General features: G+C 41.2%; 1 long non-coding RNA gene across 2 annotated transcripts; it reads right to left on the bottom strand.

Moving 5' to 3' along the window:
• Positions 1-336: 336 nt before the first annotated feature.
• Positions 337-1,564, bottom strand: LOC120293089. Of its 2 annotated transcripts, none has more exons than XR_005550737.1 (2): positions 1,402-1,564; positions 337-788 (listed from the first exon to the last, which is right to left on the bottom strand). It is a non-coding gene; the product is annotated as an uncharacterized LOC120293089 (long non-coding RNA). The 2 variants fall into 2 exon arrangements; XR_005550738.1 differs by having other exon boundaries at positions 1,399-1,564.
• Positions 1,565-5,701: the final 4,137 nt, after the last annotated feature.

Below are 5,701 nucleotides of genomic sequence, written 5' to 3' on the forward strand. Positions count from 1 at the left end.
ATCTGTGAATTCAGTGCAAGTATTTGGACCTCTAAAACTCAAGAATACTTCATATTCGATAGAGATAGTTGCTGCTCTACCTGCTTTAGAGTAAATTTTTCATGAACAAATAGGCTTTGTAATGCCGAAATTAACTTTTAACATACAATATGATTTCATAACTGTTATTCTGCTGAAATATGTCTAGGAAATTCCCCCATTTTCTCTAGGTCGTTATTTTTGGCACGTCATGATTCTCCAAAATGATTTTGAAAGGTTTTCTCCTAAAAAATTATTTTCATTTTTCAAAACCCTTATTTTATATGCCAATAGGACGAAAATACTTCTATCCAAGAATGAATAGGCAAAGCACACAAGTAATATAGATAAATCCCATATTGAACAGTCATCAATCCCACACCAAACAGACATAAATCCGACACACATTTGTGCTAATGCACAATAAAAAAAAAAAAAAAAAAGTGAAAGATACTTCTAAGAATTGAAGTACTGCAACTGGGGCGTGCCTCACCACCTCATCAACCAGCACGTGCCCCATGTGGCGCCCCAGTCACTACCGCTGGTGGTGCCGCCGCCGCCACCAATGGTGCCGCCAATGGAACTCCACTACGCTGCCTCCGCCTACACCAACAATAGAATAGGGCGAGGGCGAGAACGATGAGAGCAGTCGCAAATGAAAAGGCCATTGCCGTGATGGCCAACACCTTATACTTGTGGTAATTTGTTTCCGCCCTATACCGTGGGGGACGAACGGCATTTTGAATATCAATTAAAAGCCTTGACAACATCTGCAGGAGAGAAAATAAGATATGGGGTGTTTGAGAGCAAGACAAACAAACACCACACAACGCATTCATGGGACACAGAATATAAAATAGTCGATTATAGCCTAAAACAAATAGAGCTTGAAAAGATAGGCAACGGATTCTGATCAAAAAATGATTGTTTTTTATTTTATTCTGAGGAATCGATTCTCGAGAAAAACGCGTTTGATAACGAATAAAATTTCTGATTCTAGAATAAAAAATAACAGAAATGCGTTTTTGTAACGAATAACTGTATAAAATTTATATTCCAATTCTTTTTAATTACCTTTTAGATTAATGTAAATTTGATATTGAATTTTCATATACCATTCACTGATTAATTATATTTTTATACTAAGTAATAAAAAGGGAACTTTCCTACCATACAAGTGAACACGCAAGCTCTGATTGATCTTTGGTCATGGCAGTTCACTCCATATAATCAACCAAAATATTTATCGAACAACAGCTGACAACAACTTAGATACATGAATGAACTACGAAAGAGCTTCAAAACAACTGAGAGTGCTCAACATTGCAAGAATATATCCAAATTCATTACGATTAAACCAGCAACAAATATAGGCACAACTACCTTATTGGCTTCATAATCGCTGTGTGAAATCGCCACGCCGACGACTACCTCATGGACTATCGAACGCCGCCGTACGACTGCCGCACGACCGCCGCACGACCACCGCACTCAAAACCAAGCTGAACACTCCATTTCAACAGAGTCAAGCCCGTCCCCCTTGTCCACAACGCCTTGCGGAAGATGAATCGGTAGACAAAAGATTAAAAAAATATAAAAGAGGCGAAACGGGCGAGAAGAAATGAAGGCAACGCACCTGCAGCAGCAGCGGAGGCGCGAAAGGAGAATCGACCGAGCTCGAGCGAGCGGAGGAGAAGATGGAGAGATTACCGCCGACTCGATGGGATATGGAAGATTTCAGCTATAATCCGAGCTCGAGATCGTCCAATTTCCCAATCCCACAAAAAGCCCTAATTCTCTCGACTTCCCCTTCTTATATGTGCCGCGGAGGTGCGGTGGTGGGTCGGAAATTTCCCGCCTTTTAGCGGTGTGCCATGTGCAAAGCGAGACTATACTAACCCCAACCACAGCCATGATCACTTACAAGTCGCAGCACTTCTAGGTTGGACTGACAGAACACTACCGAAACTACCGAATGAAAACTAAAGGTAAATCCATGTTATTGCTCTACAAAAGAAACACGAGACAAAGCAATCGACCACAGAGCAATCCAAAGAGAGAGCGACAGATTGTGCACGAGACAGAGCAATTAAGAGAGAAAGAGAGAAAGAGAACCTGATCCGGCTAGCTCGATCTAGAAAGAAAACCATCGATTGAGCGAGCAGACGTTCGATCTTCGAGAAAGAACCAAATCCTCACGATCTCCAACCGCCGGCGCTCGATCTCCGATCTCACGCCAATGGAGGAAAACCTTCGCCTTCGACCAGAGCTCGGGAAAGAAAAGCGAAAACCGAGAGATCCAGAGAGGAGCTCTGAGAGAAAATCGAGAACCGAGAGTCTTTGCTCGAGCAAGCTAACCTCCGATCTCCAGAAAGAGAAACAGATCTGCTGTCGCCCTTATCGTCGATGTCGCCGATCAGAGAGCCGAACCCGCTCGAGAGCCACCGAGAGAGAAAAATGAAGAACCAGAGAGATCAAGCGAGAGCCCCCTTGTGTGGACGAACACCGGCGGAGGTTATCACCGCCGAGAAGAGAGTGAGATCCGGCGATTTAGGGTTTACTCCCATCTCCCATCGAAGAGCTCCATCGAGCGATTCTGAGAGATAGAGAGAGAATCCCCGAGAGAATACGTAAGTCTAGAGGTTTCAAGAGAGCTCGTGAGAGAGAATCGCGCGCGAAAAATCCGAGCCCCCTCTACACCAAAAAATGAGCGAGCCTTTATATATTTTTTTTCAACGTTTTTTTTTTTCCTTTTTTTCTTTTTCTTTTCTTTTTGGTTCCTTTTTTTCTCTTCATTCATTCTTCCTTCTTTTTCTTCTTTTTTTTTTTTTTTTCTTTCTTCTCTTTTTTTTCTTTCTGTTTTTCCTTATTTCTATTTTTTATCATTTCATTTCAAACAATTTTTTTTTGCAAATTATTTGTTTAAAATGTCAACAAAAAATTTCAGGTGTCAACAGGATCTCCAGAAACTAGAAGCGGTTGAAGGCCTTTTGCTTGTCGTAAAATGGCATCAGGAATTGCCTTCTCAGTTTTTAGTGAACCCACCTGAGCAATCAAAATGCATCAATATTTTCTAACCCTTTTCTCGGTTTGAATTGCAAGTTCATGGGAGACATTCAGATGACCACACGCTACCCGCCTTACCGTGACCACGGTGAGCGCTATCCTATGGCGGTATTGGTTGTGATCATAGGAGTTGTCGTCCTAGTCATTGGCAGCTTCATTTTTTGGTGGATGTTCAAATGTGGTAGTTGGTCTCTCATAGCGCCCGGTGGTGCAGAGGCACTGGGAGGCACCGGGAGGCGCCGAGGAGGTAGGTGGAGCTCATGGACATGGCATTCACTTTAGGAGCATCATCCCCGGAGTCTAGTTAGGTTATTTGGAAGATTTGCTTGTGCAAATTGGGTGGTCCTAGACCGCAATCTTGCAATGGTAGTCGACGGCGATGGTTGACAATCGTGCGGTAGTCGTGCGGCGATCGTGTGACGGTCGTGCAGCGGTCGTGCGACGATCGTGCGGCGGTCGTGCGGCGGCGGTTGACGGTCCATGAGTAAGAAAAAAACAAATAAATACAAAAATTTATAAATTTTTACCAAACACATTTTTATTCTTTTTCTATTCCAAGAATAGAAATTTTGTATAATTACCAAACACCTTATTTTATTCAGAAATTGTTCCTGGAAGTGTGAACAGAGATGAAGGCAAAATCAGCATCATAAGAAAGTGACAGACAATGAGGCCCACAATAACAATATATGCATTTCTGACCAAGGCAAATTCCAGATTTCAGAATGGATTAGAAAAAAATGTTAAACATAGCAAACGATGGTCGATTCAGGCATGCAATATATCATTTTAAAGCTTGATATGTCTATTACAAATCTCTAGAAGACATTAAGTCCTAATAACATCATTTACCAGCTCGTTCCAAGGACCGAAGCATATCAGTCAAAACAGGCATACGAATTTCCACATCAGAACAAAACACAACAATTTTCCAGAATTACTTCCTAGCTTTTAAAGAAAATTTCATGTGGCTAATGATATCGGATCAGGGTGTATTATAGTTCGTTGGAAAGCTAGTCGAACCATCTTCAGCTCTCATGAAGGCATCAAACACAGAGAACCACAACAACCAACTCGTATCGGGTCATTTACACAAAAGGTCATTCGAAACAGAGAATCAATCAGAACAGCAAAAATTTCAAACAAGGTCAGGGATATTCTAGACATACTCGACCTGGGTAAATGATCTTCAATTATCACGAAATTTTCATTTGATATAGATTGGAACTTAATGAACAACTTTCATTTAGGCATCAACTTTAGAATCTAATCACAAAAAATCATGTGAAAATGGCAAACAACACAGGTCATTAAAGGCATGAAAACAGAACACTTAATCATTTACAACCGTAGCTCGTTTTTAACAATTGTTGAATCTAGTAAATGCTGACCAAATCCAAGAACTCTCGGCATCTATTACGAAATATTAAGAAAGAAGCAAAATCTACCCAAACATGCCCGCATGCTGACACAATCACAATGTCTACAGATTGAAATTAGCAGAACTTCATCAAAAGAACACATTACAAAGTGCACATTTTTGTACCATATGAGGAGGTAGACAAAAGGACTCACAACAACATAACACATATAGAACAGAGCAGCAAAACAACAAAACAGAACCAAGCTAAGACATAATTCATCTAATCTATACTTAATCCACAACTTCCAGCATGCAATCAGAATGGGTAACAGCATATGAGACTGCAAATTGTGATTGTTTGATGACAAATTGCCATGAAATTGAAGCCATATTTTCTCACAAGCATGAATGAGTCTATTTGATCAAAATGGCATCAATCCATAACCAAACCAACCTCAAGTTGGAATCAAATGCACACCCAATCATGGGATATCAAAACATGGTCATCATCTGGTATATGTAATCTCGTAACTACTACAATTGCAAAAAAAAAAAAAAAAAAAAAAACCAAGAACATGCCGACAACAATCCCAACATATCATTTGCTTTAAAAGCTTTCAAACATAATATGAATGGCAGCTTAAATCAAAGGTTATGATCATTAAACTCTGCTGCCAGAATATCTACACCAGAAAAAGTCAGATGCGAAGGAACCAGCAACCTTTTTCTGTTTACCTGCATATGTCACATAGAAAACTATGTATGCCAACTGAAAAATTGCACCTGTGGAGTTCACCATCATGACCAGCATGTTGACACTCGATATTAGCGGCGTGCCATGTGCAAAGCGAGACTATACTAACCCCAATCACAGCCATGATCACTTACAAGTTGCAGCACTTCTAGGTTGGACTGACAGAACACTACCGAAACTACCGAATGAAAACTAAAGCTAAATCCATGTTATTGCTCTACATAAAAGAAACACGAGACAAAGCAATCAAACCACAGAGCAATCCAAAGAGAGAGCGACGAGATCGTGCGCGAGACAGAGCAATTGAGAGAAAGAGAGAGAAAGAGAACCTGATCCGGCTAGCCCGATCTAGAAAGAAAACCACCGATCGAGCGGCGGGCGTCCGATCTCCGAGAAAGAACCAAATCCTCACGATCTCCAACCGCCGGCGCTCGATCTCCGATCGCACGCCAATGGAGGGAAAACCTTCGCCTTCGACCGCAGCTCGGGAAGAAAAGCGA

This window comes from Eucalyptus grandis, chromosome 5 (assembly GCF_016545825.1).
Source record: "Eucalyptus grandis isolate ANBG69807.140 chromosome 5, ASM1654582v1, whole genome shotgun sequence".
In the NCBI taxonomy this organism is placed as follows: Eukaryota; Viridiplantae; Streptophyta; class Magnoliopsida; order Myrtales; family Myrtaceae; genus Eucalyptus; species Eucalyptus grandis.